General features: G+C 52.7%; 1 protein-coding gene and 1 long non-coding RNA gene across 8 annotated transcripts in view; one reads left to right on the top strand and one right to left on the bottom strand.

Moving 5' to 3' along the window:
* The window catches only part of OSBP2 (oxysterol binding protein 2), a 119,161-nt gene that overhangs the window by 62,855 nt on the left and 37,025 nt on the right, over positions 1 to 19,281 (bottom strand). The window lies entirely within an intron of this gene.
* Positions 6,993 to 10,013, top strand: LOC145526560 (uncharacterized). The gene is made up of 2 exons (XR_014068988.1): positions 6,993 to 7,278; positions 9,124 to 10,013. It is a non-coding gene; the product is annotated as an uncharacterized LOC145526560 (long non-coding RNA).

The raw sequence follows: 19,281 nt of genomic DNA on the forward strand, positions 1-19,281 counted from the left end.
ATCTCCCGCTCGTGTTGAAACAGGAGCCTCTCTCACAGTGGAAGGTCAGGCACAGAGTGGCCACAGGAGGAGCGAGCGGGTTTGGGAGCAGGAGGGCCCGGGAGTCGCGTCAGCAAAGCCACCACACCAGTGAACACGGACCAACCTGGCAGGCAGCAATCAGAGAGGGGCTGGAGCATCTGCCGCACCCGTGGCACAATCCCCATGAGGCGGAGCGGCAGAGCCGCCCATGGCGATGGGCCCTGCAAAGAACGGACACGGCTGCAGCCGGGCGTGGGGGGCAGTGGGCTTGGGCACCTGTCATCCGGCCCGGCGGCAGGCCTCGCCACCCCCGCCCCCAGCGACCTGGCAGCCACAAGCGCCCGTGGCGGGACTCAGAGAGGAGGCCACCACGTGGGGTCCAGGCGTCCTCTGCGCTCCCCTCGCCAGGCTTGCTCTGGGAGAGCTGGTCCGGAGAGGTGCCAGAGGGGGAGGGAGGGTGTGGTCGGCAGTGCCGACAGAGATGCAGGGAAGGGAATGAGAGACGGAAACCCTGCTGCTCAGAAGAGTCCCCCCGAGCGAGCGCAGCCCTCCTGATGCCCAGTCTGATGCCCTCCTGGGGCCCTTCCTGTGGCCGGCCCCGGGTCACACCAGCCACCCCCTGCTTCCTGGCCCATTGCCACACACCAGTTGTCCTCCAGCCTCCTCTGCCCCAGCTCCCAGGCAGGAGTCAGTCCTCGCCCTGTCCTCTTCCTGCTCCATGCTGGGCCTGAGGGGTGGTGTCCACGGCCAGGGCGCCAAGTCCCATCTCCCTGTTCGTGCTTCCCCACCTGGACCTTCAGAAGAGTCCTCCCCTCCCAGCGCCAGTCCTCCACAGCCACCTGAATGTCCCCCAGCTGAGCCCAGCACCTCTCCTCCGCTCCCTCAGTGCAGACAATTCTCTCTCTGTCCTCAGGCACCAAGCTGGAGACCTGAGGGTCAGCTCCCAGGGTCTCTCCCTCGCCCTGAGCCCCTACATTTGAAGGGTCACCGGGTCCTGATGATATTAAATCCAGCACCGTTTGCAAATCTATACACCTTTTCACCAGCCCCTGGCTCACCTCCAAGGTCTCAGCTTCTTTTACCCCTTCTGATCCATCCTTCCTGCCGTGAAATCATTTACTGCAAATACCATCTGCTCCCCGTCACCTCCTTTCTGTGGTTTCCTGACACCCACAGCACCAAGTTTAAGTTCCAACTCCTTAGCCAACCTCAGCCCACCAGGATCGAAGCCCTGTGCGCCTCAGCGGCCCCCAGCTCCCCGCTCCCCACCTCACCTGGCTGCCCTTCCCTCTCAAGCCTCTGCTCACCTGGCCTGGGATGCCCTCCCTTTCCCCCGCTTGGCTGGCTCCTGTCATCTCTGGACACTGGGGTGTGGCCTCCCCGAGGGAGCCTTACTGACCGCTGTCCACCTGGAGAGGAGATGGAGCGCTGCTCGGGGGAGGGCCCTTCCTCGGGGTTCCCCTCGCAGGTGTGCCTCTCTGTGCACTCATTACACGCACTCAAAAGGATGCCATCTGTCCCCCTGCAAACAGCCAGCACCTCTCGGGCCGAGAAGGGCTGGCACTCACTGTATTCGTTTTCTACCGAGTGGCTTCAAAGAACGGAAATGTATTCTCCCACAATTCTGGAGCCTAGAAGCCCACAGCCAAGCTGTTGGTAGGGCCACGCCCCACCCCAGGGCTGCAGGGAAGGACCCCCCCACCTTGGCTCTTCGGGCCTCTGGGAGCCCCTGCCCTGCGGCAGCATAACTCCAGTCTCTGCCTCCTTCTTCACGTGGCAGTCCCCTGTGTCTGTCCGCACATGACCTTCCCCTGTGTGTGTGTGTGTGTGTGTGTGTGAGAGTCCAAATTTCCCCTTCTGTAAGGACACCAGTCATACTGTATTAGGGAACACCCTCTTGACCTCATGTTGATTATACCTGCTAAGATTCTATTTCCAAATAAAGTCACATCCACAGGTACTGGGGATCAGGACTTCAAAATATCTTTTGGTTGGGGGGCAGTGCACAGTACAACCCACGGCCCGCTTGCTTTGGCAACCCTTGTGCCCAGCACTGAATCTGACCCTAAGCGAAGCTCTGCTGATTGCTGTGATTGAACGGATGATGGAGCCAGTGTGTTCTGGGTCCAGGCACGGGAGGGAAAGTCAGAGAGGGAGGACAGCTTGGAGGAGGAAACTCTGAGGCTGGGCCTGGAGAAGGTGGGGGCGAGAAGGGAAGGGTCCAGGCGTCAGGAGGACCACTGCCCGGGAGAGGAGGAGGGCCGGGCTGCACGAGAGGCCTTGTCTCTGCGCTGTGCAGTGCAGGGAGATGGGCTGGCCTGAGGCATCGGCCCTCATGCTGGAGGCAGGAAGGGGCCAAGGAACATCTGTCGGGAGAGCGGTGGCAAGAGCAGAACCGGTGTTCCTGAAAGATGAGTCTGCCAGAAGCACACTGGGGCGTGTCTACCAGGGACTGCCCGAAGCAGGGAGGCAGCTGGTCAAAGGCTCCAGCAGAAAGTCAGCAGATAATGAGGAGTTGAATCAGAGCAGCGGCAGCATGGCCGGAGGGGACGGATCGAAGCCGGAGGAAGTGTGGTAGGAAAATGGACAGAGCGCGGCCTGAGGAGGTAAGAGAGGAGGAGTCGAGGCCCACGGGGGCTGAGGTTCAAGGCTGGAGACTTTAGAGGTCAGGAGCCAGCGACTGCCAATAATGGCAGCCCCGGAAGAGCAGTGTGCTCGCAGGGACTGCCGTGAGTTTAGCCTCATGAAATGCCATTCAATTAAAAAAGCAAGCTCATGGGTACACTCGTTAAGGCACCGTTGAGACGGGGCATGTGTGCAAAGCAGCTCTAAGAAACCCACACACTTTGTCAATAATTCGAGTTTATGGGCAACAAGCACGTCTTTCTGTATCAATGCCTAGTGCCCAGGCTGTTAGCACGCGTCTTCAGAGGAAGGCCTCAAGCCAGGAGAACTAACAAACTCAACTGAATAACCTTTAAATTACCTCATCACCCGGAAAATGGAAATCGGTGCAGTCTGCAAATGCACCCATGTGCCGGCAGAGGCCAGATGGAGCGGCTTCCTGGGCCGGGCAGCCGGGCCCGAGGGAGCTGCCCACTCAGGTCATCTCTGGGATCGTAGAGGCCCCTGGGCCTTAGGGAGCCCTTTCTGACAGAGCCACCAGCAAACCCCAGGCTCCCCAGAGAGGTCAGTTAGGAGGGCTTTTACCCTGGGAAATGGAGTCAAGACCCTCCTCCCAAGGATGAGTCAGTCCCTCTCAGCGCCTCAGGCTCTTCGTATCCTGGGAGGTCAGTCTTGCTGATTTCCAAGGACACTTCCGCTGCTGTCCCAGCCCTGCCCTGGCGTGAGGATGAGCCGATCCCACGGGCTGGGAAGGGAAGGTCTCAGACACTGACCCCTCCCCTGCTGGGCGTCTGTGGGGCCCGCCCTGACCCCTGCTCCTCCTCCCTCCTCCTGCCAGCATGGCGCTGCCAGCGCGGCGTGAGGAGGGAGCACTGACTGTGAGCCTGGTGAGGACGGCCCTTCCCGCGCCATCGGCTCCTCGTGCTGCAGAGCCGGGGGCCGCGGTCCGACCTCGGGTGCCTGTGATCGAACCTCTCCGGGCCTCAGTCTCCTCATTTGTACCCCAGGCGTGGTAACGGTTCTCACGGGGCTGTCATGAGGGTGGAGGGCGGACAGGAAAGCCTGGCCTGAAGTGAGCTCCCACCTAGGGTTAGCTGCTGTGACCACGCGGCACGTGGGACAGAGGTGGGAGGAGAAGACACAGCATTGTTGGAGAAAAACCCTGTCTCAGAGAGAAGAGAACCTCCGGGAACAGCAGCAGCCACAAACCCTCTCCTGGAAGGGGCTTCTCTGAACAGAGACCCCCTCGTAGCTTTTGGCGTTTGGGGAGAACAGTCCTTTTATCTGAGCGCCACCACCGGGCAGCCAGTGTCCCCAGACCTAGGGACAGTCGTCACCTTGAACACCACCTCCAGGGTGGGACCAGGCTACCCGAAGGCAAACTGCAGAGTCCTGTCGTGGCCCGCACGGTTCGAGACTGGACACCACCATGTGGAGATTTTGTCTCAACACACTTTCTCCTATTAACCGGTGGCAGGGACTTCTCTGGCAGTCCAGTGGTTAAGACCCCCTGCTTCCAAGGCAGAGTGCATGGGTTCGATTCATGGTCGGGGGACTAAGGTCCTACATGGTGCATGGTGCAGCCAAGACATAAAACAAACAAACAAACAAACAAACGGTGGTGGTAGACTATGGCGAGAAGTATTCAGGATAACACTGAGCACATACAGCCCTGTGCGAAGTTTACATACCAGGCAGCTGTAACTTTCTCTATTTTACAAATGGTAAAACAGAGGCTGAGAGAGGCTACATCGTGGCATACCATAAATAAAAGGTAAAAATGGGAGCTTGAACCCTGGTCTCTCAGCCTACAAAGCTGGGCCTCTTTTCATTCCCCTATATGACACAGCTGTTATGCCATCCCTGACGCCATTCCACCAGGAAACCAAGATCAACTGCTTTCATCAAGATAAAATGTCATCGTTATATCTTTACTTTCTGCCTTGGCCTTGAGAAATCCCCTCAGAAAGGTTCCTTTCCTACTTTTCATACCCATTTGACAAATGTGCATAGATGCAGGCTTGCACATGATACAACCAAGTGCAGGACTTCTGAGCAGAGACTGAGAGGTGGGTCTAAGACTGCGCACCATCAAGTCAACCCGCCAGTGTTACCTTCTTCAGTTACAGAGAACTTGAGCCCACCTTAATTATTGAGGGGGTTTTAAGTTGCTCAGACTGTGAATAAAAATAGGTAGCCTGATTGCATTACAGGTGTGGAGTATGCTAAAAATATACACACACCTCAATTTGATCTAGATATGGAAAACTTTGGGGCTATAAATGTATTTTCAAAACAAACAACACATGAAGCTCAAATACCCTGTTTCCCCAAAGCAGAAGCAATGGCCTGCTGCTTAGCTGACCTGCCATTATATACTTTCAACTTCGTATTCTAATGAAACAAGGATGTCAACAAGGATGTCAAAGCACAGTTATGTGTCAGTCATCCTTCCAGACAATTATGCTAGATCTAAAGAAGTTTATTCATCTGGCCAAAATACAAAGTGTTTATGTGATAGGAAAAAAACTTACCTACCAAAAATAAAAGTGCTTTGGGGTGGAAAAAAAACAATAAAAAATAATGTAAATTGAGTATATGCCAGAGGTGACCTTTCCTCTTACAGAATATTGGTCAGGGATAAATGGTACCTGGCTACCAGTGTTCTGCTTTATGCAAGTAACGCTAGCACATCCTTGGCATGCATTTCTGTCAACACTGCAGCTCCACTGCAGCTCACACTGACCCTAAAATTAGCACATCATTTCACACACCTTTTCCACTTCTCTGTCATCGGCACTGTCACACACCCCATGATCTAAGAAAGCTGCCCACCAGAGTTGTTTCTGATGCCCACAGCCTAGGCTAGACAGACGGAACAAAACATAGAACTCGGTCCTCCAGCGCGAGCCTGTCGAGATTTAGAAGCTTCATTTACATCCATCGGGGTAGAACGAGCACCTCACACAGCTTGGAATCTGGCACAACTAGACTTCTCCCCATGGTCCTTTCCCTTCCAGCCCTTCACCTCCCCAATACACCCAAAGTCCTCTCTTGAGGCAGGAAAGTCCCCCCCAACAGCCCGCCCAGGAGGAATCAAGAGGTCTCTCTGTCTGACCTTGCCAGGTGATGGAGATGGGAACGGAATGCTGGTGAGATCCAAGGCAGAGGTGACCCATCAAGTTTAAACACATCTCCCCCTCCAGAGGATGGCGAAGGCAGGAGGGGGGGCAGCTTTAGGGACGGAGGAAGCCCAGGGCTCCTCTGACTGGGTAGCTGACCAGCGTGACTTCAGACTGCTTACTCAGAGGCACAGGCCGGCTGGAGAAGGGCTTTTCCTGTGGCAGGCACCACCAGAGTTTAAAATCCCCTTTGCGTGCTGGGAAAATAGACACACATACACACACACACTCTCTCTAGCAGGGAGTGCCTGCCCAGTATCCACTCCAGAGCTCCTCTGCCTGAGTCCAGCCCACTGACAACGACCAGGTGCGCTGTGACCCTTGCCCCTGAAGCCGTGGTCATAGCAGCTCAGGTGTCTGAAGAGACTGGGGGAAGGCAGGGAAAGGTCTTTACCTGTCGCTTGCAGCCCCAGTGAAGGCTCAAGCCTGTTTTCCCTGCTAAAAGATGGCTGGCCTCTGTCTGGGCTGAATTCCAGTGACCAGGCTGCCCAGAGCCATCTCCCTGGGGACAGAGAGGGGAAGGTGCTGCCCTTCTGACAACAGCCTGGACAAACAGCCCTTCCCAGTGTCATGCAGTGAGCTGCACCCAGGGTTGGGAGGAGCACATGCCTTGTGACCGTCCTTAGACTTCTGGCTGAACCCTTTGTCCCCTGGCTGGTGAGGGCAGAGGGGCCTGCCCTCTATCCCAGAGCTGGGGAAGTACCAGGGCAGAGATCTGAGCCCTTAGCCCTGTAGGCTACTCAAGATCAGGGCTGGAAGAAATTTACAATGGGGAAGGGAAATTTTAAAGCCCAAGAGATCCCCGTGCTCCAAGACTCGTCCGCCCCAACCTGGCTGCGTCTGCCCCTTACTCACCCCAGGGAGGGGCTCCTGGGTGTGGAAGCGGGTCGGGCCCCGAGGCTGCGGGGGCTCCTGCAGCCGCCGCCGCCGCCGCCGCCGCCGCCGCCTTTCCGTCGCCGCGCTCTCAGTCCATCTCGGTGCAGTGCCGGCTTCCACCGCCGCGTCGAGCACGGGAGGAGGAGGGCGGTCCCCGGATTGGGTGTGTGCTGCCCGGCGGCCCCGCGCCAGCCTCCCCGCCTCGGCCGCCCCTTCAGCACCGCGGACAGCGGCCAGCCCGCGCGCTCCGAGCGCAACCGAGCCGAGAGGAGCCGCGCGCCCCGCTCCGCCCGCCGGTCGGTCAGCCTGTTGGCGGCAGGGGCGCGGCGCGGCGCGTCCTCATTCCTCCTGCTCCTCCCCACCAGCCTTATGAGGCCACCTCTGCCCCCCAGGGCCCCGCTCTCCAAGAGCGAAGGGCTCCTCGCGAGGCCACTCACCAGTCCCCGGAGGACTGGACACGCCTCTTCCAGCCCGGTCCCAAGCAGGGACTAGCTCTCCTTCAGCCCAGCAGGCTAGACAAAGGCTAGCTCTCTCCGTGGCGGGACGAGGACGGCGCGGCTCAGCCTCTTAAAAGGTGCGAGCAGGGCCGGGAACCTGACCCGGCATAAGGGTGCTACCCAGCCCCATGGAGGCCAAAGAAGGCTGGCCCTTCACCAGAAACCCAGAGAGGGAGGGGCCCTTGGGTGGCCCTTGGCTCAAGCCCTCATTTCCCCACTGTCATACACCCTGGGGATACAAGGAGTTAACCAATTAAGAGTTCCTTTCAGAACCCAGGGGAGGAGGGCTGTTGGGGGTCCCCTCCTCACCTGGAATCCAATTCCCTCCCTCATATCCTTGGTGCCAGCGTATCAATCAACCAACAGATGGGGCTGCTCGGGGCCTGGTGACGTCACGCAGAATTGCTTCCACGTTTCTTCATTTCTGCTCAAATCCCTCCCACTGCTCCTCACCCCCCGCCAGGAAAGTCCCAGACTTTGATGGGGGAGCCCTGGCTCTGACTCGGCCTCTGCCACAGACCAGAAACACGGCTACCACGTGGCCACCCTCACATCTGCCCTCAGCGAGGCTCAGCTTCCCTATGGGGCATGGAGACGGTGGGCAGGGGGTGGGGGGGCTCCCTCTGGTTGCAAGTCTGGGAAAACCAAGCCTGTCTGGCCAAGCAGAGGGGACTCCACAGACTGGACAGACACCCAGAACCCGCCTGCTTCATGACCTCCCTCAAGCCTTTCTGGAGTCCAGGACGAGGAGACCCTTCCCTTCACTGGCCTAAACTGGCCACTCCTGCCTTAACTCTCTTTAGAACAACAACTTCAATGCCTCATTAATTCAGATCCAAAGACAGCTTCATTTTTACCATTTGGTAGGGGCTCCAGTTTGAAGGGGGAAAACCAAATGGAATGACTTCAAGTCAAGGTTGATAAATGCTGTCCAAGCAGGCATGAGGGACTCTGCTCAAGCATTCATACACCGTGGCAGCTACGCAGAGGGCACAGAGCCGACCACTCACAAAGGGCGAAGGAGTGGGCATCGGCCATGCGGGAAAGAGGCAGGAAGGAAAGGGTGGGGGGAGAGGGGCTCCTTCCGTTTTCACATCAAGCAGGAAGAACCACAAGCCACACGTGGTACCTTAAAAATAAGCAAAACCACGACCTCAACAATCTTTTAACTTATCTTCTTTTTCTCCTTTGAAAACTACTTCCAAGAGCTTAAGGTAGCATAGCATCAAAACCCAAAGATAAGAAACAAGTCATTGGGCTCTCCTGGTGGTCTAGGGGTTAAGAACCCACCTCCCAACACTGGCGATGCGGGTATGATCCCTGGTGGGGGAACTAAGATCCCACAATGCCTCAGAGACCCTGCATGCCGCAACTAAGACCCAGCCAAATAAATAGATGAGTATTAATAAATAAATAAATAAATACACTATCTTACAGAAAAAGACACAAGTCAGGCTCCAGGAGCACGGGGTTGTGTGGGCTTCCTGCTTCAATGGTCACAGGCATCGGATGAGGGGGATGGGGTACCTCCCAGCTGCCTTCCAAACACCCAACGACTGCCAAGTAGACATACTGACACTTCCGAGGAGAGTTTCAAATCTTGGTCCATTTCCTCACTTGGAATGGACTTTCTTGAGCATTTTGTAACAAATGATTCCTTCGGTTTAATTTCTTTGTCTAATGGATGGCATATCCAGCAATCACCAGCATGTCTGCATCCTCACCATCCCAGAGGCCAATGAGAGACCAAGGGAAATCCATTTCTACACACACACACACACACACCACTAGCAAAAAGCCCAGAATTTCTACTGACATGACATGCCGCATTTATACTGAAGACCCCCAAATATTCAAGATTTGGAACTAACAGAAACAATCCAAGTCATACAGCAAGATTTTAAATTTCTGTTATTTTCTAGGTTCTGGAAAAGCCTAAAGAACTGGAACACAGGCCGTGGATTCTCGTCCACGAAAGCAGGAAGACACTTCTACCCCCAGGATGCCTTCCCCACTCTGCCCCGAGGCTCAGGCCTTGCGCTTTGACCTTCTCACAACACACTGTCCTCCTGGTGGGTAGACTGACTGCCACTGCTGCTGACAACTAGTAAACCCCTCCTGACCTGCCAGGAAGGCCACCTTTATTACTGGTGTGGCTGTTAAACCCCAGCCAGGCCCGCCCTCTGCTCTCCTAGCCCAGCCGTGCCCTGCTGGGCCCTGAAAGCCCAAGCACTTGCATGGTGCAGCCCCTCCTCCCCGCCCATGAGCAGCCTGCCTCAGCTCCACCAGCCCTTGGCCCATCCTTTCCTCCTGACCCTGTGGGGGACCTGGACCTAGCCCTCCTCCTCTGTGCTGGCCCGCCATGGCAGCCTGCCGCCTGGGCTCTGCCTCCTCTCTGGCCGCTTGACTCTAAGACATTGGCAGAGACTGTCATTGCCCCTGTATGAGCCTGAAATGCCATCACCCTGCTTCTGACCAAGTAGGGTTCAACTTTCAAGCCAAGGGGCTCTCAGTTAGGTGGCTCTGAACCGAGACAACTGAAGCAGATAACCTCCGTAACTCTGGAGGCTCATGCCCTCACAACTCCTGGGAAGTCCTCAGAAATTTAGTGTTCTCCCTGCATGGAGCACATGGGCAGTTAGGGAAACCAAAAATGAGGAATGTAGACTTTCAGAAATACAGATGGCTGAAATGTCAAGAGCCAGTGAGGAGAGCCACTTGGCAGGTCGAGTGGGTCCTAAGCAGCTTGACTGGCAAGAAGTTAACTTCAAAATAACGATGATTGATAAGTCAAATAAAAAAGAGGAACGGACAAGATGGGTACATAGATGGAGCATTTCAATAGAATTGGAAGTCTATAAAAATAATCAAATGGATATTCTAGGATTTAAAAATACAGTATCTGAAATTAAGAGTTTGTTGACTTGGGCTTCCTGGTGGCTCAGGTGGTAAAGAATCTAGATGTCTGCAATGTAGGAAACCTGGGTTTGATCCTTGGGTTGGGAAGATCCCCTGGAGTAGGAAATGGGAACCCACTCCAGTATTCTTGTCTGGAGAATGAGGGACAGAGGAGCCTGGTGGGCTACAGTCCATGGGGGTCACAAAAGGTTGGACACAACTGAGCAACTAACACTTTCACTTTTTCAACTTCAAAATAACAATGGTTAGTAAGTCAAATAAAAAAGAGAAAAGGAAAAGATGGGTACATAGATGGAGTATTTCAATAGAACTGAAAATTTATAAAAATAGTCACAGGGATATTCTAGGATTTAAAAATACAGGATCTGAAATTAAGAGTTCGTTGACTAAGCTCCATAGCAGAAGGGGTAAAAGCAGAAAGTAGGGTTAATGAGCTCAAAGCTTGGTTAGTCAAAAATATCCAGAGAATAAAGACGGAAAAGACAGAACGAAGCACAGAAGACACGTGGCAGATGGTCAAAGGGTCTGAAATACGTGTATTTCGCGTCCCACAAAAGGACGAGCAGGGAGGACAGCTCAGAAGCAATCAGAGAAGAAATAATGGCCGTGAAATTTCCCGAATTGGGTGAAAGATTTTTAATCACTTTTTCAAATCATCCTTGTAGCTGAAATACAACCTCAGTCACTCTTACCCTCAGCTTTCAGATAACACGGTAGGCTGAACAGAGCAGAGAACTTGCAGACAGCCAGACCTGGGTCCAAAAGCCCGGCTCGGCCACGTACTCGCTCAGTGACTGTGGGCAAGTTACTTGAAGGATGACGCATAAAGCATGTAGAAATGCCAGGCACATGGCAGGCGCGCATGGCCGTGATTATTAATGGTACTCTCACGAGCTCCAGGCGCCTCTCTGATGTCAGGTGGGCTGGGGAGTGTTAGAGACTCTGGGTTCTCAACGTGCCGTGAGGAACATAATTGAGGGGACTTCCCTGGTGGTCAGGTAGCTAAGACTCCTTGCTCCCAATGCAGGGGGCCTGGGTTCAACCCCTGGTCAGGAAACTAGATCCCACTTGTGGCAACAGAGATCAAAGATCCCGAGTGCCACAACTAAGACCCAGTGCAGCCAAAATAAACAAATTCTTTTAAAAAGAGAAACAAGATACTTGAGGCTTGTGTGTTGTTTTTTTCCCCACAGACAAGAACCCAAACCAAAACTTGCAACAGCTGCCAATAATCAACTTTTATCTCTATAAGACATGTTGTCAACCAATGATATTGGCCAAAGAGCATTTCACATTCTGCTGGAAAATACTGTTTCTATTCATCTGAGTTTAACTGCCATGCGCTAGTGGAAAACCCAGATTATGAATGATTCATACACAGCCACAATGACTAATTAAACCCTGGAGAGATGATTCATTAAAAAATACAAATGCAAACTTTTGTCCGTGGGCTTGCAAGTAGATGTCTGCAGGAAGCAACTGCAGGAAGGTTTATAACCTCAGTTTCTTCAGTAAACGAGACTGCAGATGGTGGATGAAAAAATACTTGTATTCATAAATGATTTCTTATCATGCAAACCCTGGTGATTGAAGCTTCTGTGCATGGTTCTTAAATACTGAGTTTCTTGCTGCTTTGATAAATGCTTACAGATTTTTTTTTTTTAAATCATCAGCCCTCTGACTATTGCTGACTTTGGTGATACGTACCCACTAGGGACAGAGAGGGAGGCCAGCTGGGTTCTGAAACAAGTCATCCACTGCAAAGTCTTCTATAACCCCCACTGGCCTGTGCCCAGCCCTGGGAGACGACCGTGACCATCTCTGTCTTGCCAATCTGAGTTAGCTAAGGCACTCTGCCATTCCATACACTTTCCTCTATCCACAAAGTATAATTAAGATCGACAAATATTTCACAAGACAGGACTGGGGCACAGATATCATAAAGAAGCAGGATTGACTGTGTCTAGGATCTCCCAGTATATGTAAGATCTCACAACAGGGTAAGGGCAGTGTTTGGATCAGTGATCATATTGGCCCTGACTGTCAAAGTTCTTTCAAGCAACTGACTTTAAAAACCAATTATCAGGCACTTCCCTGTGGTCCGTAGGCTGAGGCTCCGCACTCCCAAAAAAGGGAGCCCAGGCTGGACCCCTGGTCAGGGAACTAGATTCCACATGCCACAACTAAGACTCGGCACAGCCAAATCAATTAATTTAAAAAATATATATAATAGGAAAATGATTCAAGAGGAATATTTCTCTGATATGAGCTGAGTCTCTCAAACATGTGTAGAGAAAAGAAAATAATCTATTTTAATGAACAGCAGCTCATTTACCAGCAAAGATCAAAGTCCTGCATGCCACACTAAGACCGGCCGCAGCCAAATAATTAATTTTAAAACTCTGATTATCAGCTCTTAGTCCCCTTAGTTTCAGGGCAGCCATCTTATGCATCGAGGCAAGCACAGAGATAACAGAAGAAAAACCCCTTAACTGATTTTTGGCCACCAGGAAGCCCAAGTCAACGAACTCTTAATTTCAGATACTGTATTTTTAAATCCTAGAATATCCATTTGATTATTTTTATAGACTTCCAATTCTATTGAAATGCTCCATCTATGTACCCATCTTGTCCGTTCCTCTTTTTTATTTGACTTATCAATCATCGTTATTTTGAAGTTAACTTCTTGCCAGTCAAGCTGCTTAGGACCCACTCGACGTGCCAAGTGGCTCTCCTCACCGGCTCTTGACCCAAAAGCTTGCTGGTCTCGAAAAGACCCTTAACCTCATTTGCCAGTGGAGCCTCAGAAAGTTACATCTCAAACCAAAAAACAAACAAATGACCAACAGCCTATCAAGTCTTCCCCCAGTTCTCTCCCTCTCTCTTTAGTAAAGTGCACTCGCCGCATTCCTTTAGGGTTGGACTTTGCGTTTTGCTGACAGTCTTGCTATTTTATATGACCTGAAAGCTACCAGCACATAAGCTACAAGAGTAAGCAGCTGTGGAAACGGGAGGGAACCCTCACACACACACACACATGCTCCAGATCCAGCTCCCTAAGGCGGACTATGAAGCCTCAGGACTAACGAGGGCACTCCGGCTTTCTTGCCTGCCTCCCCCAGATCCATCATAGATCACGTATGTGTGCAAACTAGACAAGCAGCTTAAACTTCTACAGAATGGGTGATGCCGTTTCAGGCTGTCCAGTCTTTCCCATCCCTTCTTTCTCTCTCTCCCTAAAAACTGGGGCTCAACAGCAGCGTCATGTGGGGCTACATATCCAGCGTCTTTCCTGACCTGGGAATGCCCGCAGGCTGAGGCTCAAACCACAATAAGCCCTGTGTGTCATCCAGCCAGCTTCGCCTCCAGCCCACGGAGCCCACCACGTATGGACACCTACAACCAAACGTTCTGCGTCTGAAACCCTAGGAGCCCACGTCGTTTTCCTGCAGCCCATCCGCCTTGGGCCAGGGGCATGGAGTCACCCTCACCACCTCTGTTTCTTTTGGACGGCTGCCAATGTTGCGTGTGTGGAGAAGGGCACAAGATTCACATCCCTCCCACCCTCAAACAACATGCACAAAATCAAATTAAGCTACACTCTAAAACGGGAACAGAGTTTCCACTGGAGGAGGAGGCAAAGCTGTTACAGAGAAAGAATCTCAAGTAAAGGAAATCTTGCTGTACGCTGTATTCTTGGGGTTAGTACTGAGGTCTGTCCATCAGAATTCCAGTCCCTGGGGCTGCCTTCCGGAAGGGCTACACCCAAACCACCTCCAACCAAATGTTTCTCTCCCCTTAGGGTTCTCCAGGGGACTGCGGAGCGCAAGCAAATGCCTGTTCTAAGTGTTGAACCCCTCAGAATGGCACCAGCTTGTCCCAGGGGCTCTTCTGTGCTCCGTTTTTTTCCTGATACTGGCGGGCTCTGTAGGTTGATCTTTTCTCTCTGCAGCATCTGACCTGAGTTGGTGGGGTCAATGGGAAGGAAACCTGGCCCATGTGTGCTGGCTACCGGCCCCCGGAAAAAGCAGGAGATGTGCAGTCTGGAAAGAAGTGGGCCAGGTCGCTTCTAAGAGAGGGCTGATCGCACAGCCCAGAAATCCTGGCTTTTGCATCTGCCGAGGACGCGGTCCCCACGTGCTTGGCAGACTCAGGGCCTCCCCTCTGGTCAGCGCTGGGCTTCCTTTCAGAACCTCTCCCTGAGGCCTCCAGGGTGCACCTCAGAGATGACGCAGTGAACCCTCCAGGAGCCTCCCTTCAGGCTGCCGCTCGCTCAAGAGGCTGCCACGGTGCGAAGCTGACGCACTCCCAGCCAACCCCCGGGCACACCTTCGCATTCACCCTTCCCTCATGGTGTGGACTCCGAGGCAGCCGGCAGAGTTCGATAACCGCAGCCAGCAGAGTTCGATAACCGTAAACGAGCTGGTGTCGAGGCATTTTTTTTTTCACCCTTTTATGATATTTCATGTAAATTTGTACAAAGCTATTAAAATTAATTACTCACCCCCTCCCCAAGAAGCCTTGAATCAAAAGTCAACGTTTACAACTTATTAATTACCACGGTCCCCGGCATTAGAGACTCATTATGCTGGAGCCACGGGGCTAATCTAATTTTACATGAAAAGGGATGTGTCATTGCATGAGCTCTGCAAGCCTGAGCCTGCAGACTCGTTTTATGCTCCTCTTGGAGTCTGTCAGAGTCAATCACACCAAAGGCCTTGGCTGGTCTGTCAGCCCCCCGAGAGCACATTCGGCCTTTGGAAAGAGGACGCTGAGCGCCTACAGCTCGGGGCCCGCTCTGAGCACACGACCACCACTTGCTCGCCAGGCGGCAGAGGCCCGGGGGCTCCCTGCTGAAGGTTATCCTTGCAGGACGAGGACCCCTGGGAACCACGTGGGATTCTGCATCCTGTGCCCCGGCAGCGATTCCAGAGGGACTGACGGGACATCAGGGCAACGGGAGACCCCAGGGGCCAGCAGGACGCCTTCCCCTCCGCTTTCCTGACCCGCAGGACACTCTGCAGCCGATCAAACTGTCCCCACCACCATCGCCACCACTGACACCTGTACTGGTACCACGTGGGCCAAGCAGTGCTGACACTTTACACGTCCTCACAAGAGCCTGATTCTTCAAACAAAGGAAAGGGCTGAGCGGGGACGGAGTGCTGCTGCTTAGTCTCTCAGTGTCCTCCTCTCTGCGGCCTCAGAGACTATAGCCCGCCAGGCTCCTCCGTCCGTGCAGTTTTCCAGGCAAGAGTACTGGAGCGGGGTGCCATCTCCTCCTCTGGGGGGGATGGGTTATGACACAGCCAGGATCCCAGTTCAGTTGGGTTCTGGCACTTCAGACACCGTGAGACAGGACATGAGCCCGGCTCTGCCCCCGGGCTCTCTGCTCCTTCCCCACGGCCACCACCCCCGGCTGGCACCACCTGCCACCTGGATCCACTGGCCCCTCTGCCACCCGCCGTCCAGCCTCACTCTGACGCATTCTCCACCTGCCGCCGGAGGAGCAGAGCTGAGAGCGCCAGGCTCCGGCCGGCAGCCCTTGGGGTCCAGAGGGGAATCTGGCTGGGAAGGCCTTTCACAACCCAGGATCTGGTCTGGGCTGGTCTCTCCAGCCCCATCTTGGGATGTCCTCACGTCCTCACTCCTCCCTTCTCCTGCCGGCCCCCACCCCCCACACACCGAGAACTGTCTTCAGCTCAGGACAGCCATGCTCTCTGCCCCCTCTGAGTCTCACTTTCACTGCGCTCCACTCACCATCAGCCCTCTGGGTCTTGGCTTATGCATCACCTCCTCTAGGGAGCCTTCCCTGACCATCCAGACTGGGTTAGGTGCCTTTCACTGTGTTTGCTTTGCCCTGGCCAAGCGTCAGACACAATCCACCGTGACTGTGGCTCTGTCTGCCTGCTCCCAGCAGGCACTGAGGTCTCTGGCTGCACAGGCTGGTTTTGTTTTCCACTCAATCTTTATCTCCTAACACTGTCTGGCACAGAGAGATGTGCAGTAAGCATTTGTTGTGTAATAACTTAAAATATACTGATCTCCATAAAATTTAGCAAGAAAGCAAGTTTTCTAACTCAGAAGGCACTGCCTGCTCCAGATCTATGATTAAAACTTGTCAAAGGACAAACATAGTCTGCAAAAACTGCTGTTTCTGAGGCCTCTTCGTAGGAGGAAGCAGTCATTCTGCAGCTCTCACGTCCTAGGGATCACTTTCCCTTGGCACAGTCCTGAGTGACCACCCTCATTTCTCAGACAGAGCGGCCCACTCCAGCACTGCCTGGCTAACCTAAGTCGCAGGGCTCTGGGAAGCTTCTGGGTCCCAGGGAGAGAGAGGGTCGGCAAGGAACATCAGGTTGAGAAAAGGCATGTTTTGCATCAAGGTGCCATTGTTTTTCTATTTCCAAAAATAATGAATCTCCATGAATCGCATTCTCGCTCAAACATTCCCTAAGGCAAAGATTTTACACCATCAGTCATCTTTCGGGAGCGACAGTATTAGCGGTATTGCAGAGCTATTTGTTTACTTTAGATGGAAATATGATCTCTGAACAAGCCTCGCTGCCACTGAGATGTGGTGTTTCAGGCCCCAGGGGAAAGAAAAGAGGCACAGTCTGTATCTACAATGACCTTCCTGATCCTCCTCCACACTAGGGGTCCCAATGAATGTGACCTGTGCACAGGCCCCTTGTTCTCTGAAGCAAAGAGGACATATAAAATGCTGTAATGCCTGAGAAAATGTCCAATCATTTTTAAAAGGCAAAATGAAGGCTTCCCTGGTGATCCAGTGGTTAAGAATCCGCCTGCCAATGAAGGGGACATGGGTCTGATCCCTGGTGCAGGAAGATTCCACCACATGCCGCAGAGCAACTAAGCTCTTGTGCCCCAATTACGGAGCCCAAATGCCTAGAGCATGCGCTCCACAACCAGAGAAGCCCCCGCACTGCAGTGAAGGGTAGCCCCATTCACTGCACTAGAGAAAGACTGTACGTAGCAACGAAGACCCAGGACAGCCAAAAATAAATACATAAATCTTTTAAAAATAACTTTAAAAAATGGTGAAATGAGTGTGTTCATCAAGAAAATCTGACTTCAACACTTCCTCAGGTTTTCCTGGGTAGGCTGACTGGGTCTCCCCGAGCCTGGACTCCCCTACACTGCTGGTGGGGGTGTAAAATCGCAGAACCACTTTAGAAGACAATTTGGCAACTGCTTAGAGAGTTAAACATCTATCTACCCTCTGACCCAGGCATGCCACCCCTGGGTATTTACTCAAGAGAAAGGAAGGCACATGTCCACGCAAATGCTTGGTCATAGCGGCTCCACCTGCCAAAACCTGGCAACACCCTGAGGCAGGAGGCAATGGATAAGCCATGGCACATCCCCAGTAGAATCCACGAAAGGGAAAAATCAGTGACACATGCACAGCGTAACTGGATTTCAAAACAGTTATACTGGGTGGAAGAGGCCAAATGGAGAGAAAGAGGAGACTTACTGTACAAGTCCACTTGCGCACAATTCCAGAAAATGCAAACGTTACTGTGCCTGGAAGCAGGTCAGTGTGGCCTGGGGAGGTGGGAGGGGCTGGACACAGGGTGATTTGGGGGTGGTGGACATGTCCCTAATCTTGACTGTGGTGGTGGTTTCATAGGTATGTACTTACATCAAACTTACCAAATTGTACAGTTTAAATATAGGCAGTTATGCTCAGAGCCTCAGTCATGTCTGATTCTCTTCAATTCCATGGACTGTGGCCCACCAGGTTCCCCTGTCCATGGAATTCTCCAGGCAAGAATACTGGAGTGGGTTGCCATTTCCTTCTCCAGGGGATCTTCCTGATCCAGGAATTGAACCTGGATCTTTTATGTCTCCTGCATTGGCAGGCAGATTCTTTACCACTAGCGTGACCTGGGAAGCCCATAGGTAGTTATGGTATGCCTATGTTTCCAGCAGTCATGTACAGATGTGAGAGTTGAACTATAAAGAAAGCTGAGCACCAAAGAATTGATGCTTTTGAACTGTGGTGTTGGAGAAGACTCTTTGAGAACCCCTTGGACTGCAAGGAGATCCAACCAGTCCATCCTAATGGAAATCAGTCCTGAATATTCATTGGAAGGACTGATGTTGAAGCTGAAACTCCAATACTTTGGCCACCTGATGCAAAGAACTGACTCATTTGAAAAGACCCTGATGCTGGGAAAGATTGAAGGCAGGAGGAGAAGAGAACAACAGAGGATGAGATGGTTGAATGGCATCACCGACTCGATGGACAGGAGTGTGAGCAAGCTCCGGGAGTTGGTGATGGACAGGGAGGCCTGGCGTGCTGCAGTCCATGGGGTCGAGTTGGACACGACTGAGCGACTGAACTGAACTGATTATGCTCAGTAACAGCATTAAACACGTATTGAAGACCAAAGAGAATGGCTGTCCATCAAATCGTGATGCTGTACACCTTAAACTTACACAGTGCTGGATGTCAAAGATATCAATGAAACTGGAAGAAGAAAATGAAATACACAAATGTGTCAAATCAACGCACTGTACCGCTTAAACTTACACGAGGTTGTACGTCAATTATATCTCAATTTTGGGGACTTCCCTGGTGCTCCAGCGGCTAAGAATTTGTGGGACTTGGGTTCAATCCCTGGTCAGAGAATTGGGATCCCATATCCTGGCCTGCGCGCAAGACCATTGAGCCTGCACGCCACAACTAGAGAGTCCGTGCGCCACAACAAAAGATCCTGCGTGCAGCAACCGAGACCAGATGCAGACAAATAAAAATTAATAAATATTTTTTAAAAAATAGTACCTCAATTTTAAAAAAGGAAAACTAACTTTTAAAAAAGAGAGAGAGGAAAAAAAAAAGAAAAAAAAAATAGAAAAAAAAAAAAAGAGAGAGAGAAAGGCTGTCCACTGAGAAACCCTGTGCTCCACACCCTCCAGCTGGGGCAGCTGCTGCAAGCCACCAAGGCCACAAGGCCCAGCACCTTCGTGTGGTCAGACCTCCCATGTGGCCCTGCTGAAGGCCCAAGTGTCCCCTGGGAAGGCCCCACTTTCCCTCACTGAGAAGACCCTACCCGCGCCCCCACCATCAGCCCACATGAGGCCACCAAACCGGCCATGATGCTTGGGACCACCATTCAGGTGCCCCGGGGCAT

Source organism: Giraffa tippelskirchi, chromosome 11 (genome assembly GCF_054371585.1).
Source record: "Giraffa tippelskirchi isolate mGirTip1 chromosome 11, T2T-mGirTip1v1.2.pri, whole genome shotgun sequence".
NCBI lineage: Eukaryota > Metazoa > Chordata > Mammalia > Artiodactyla > Giraffidae > Giraffa > Giraffa tippelskirchi.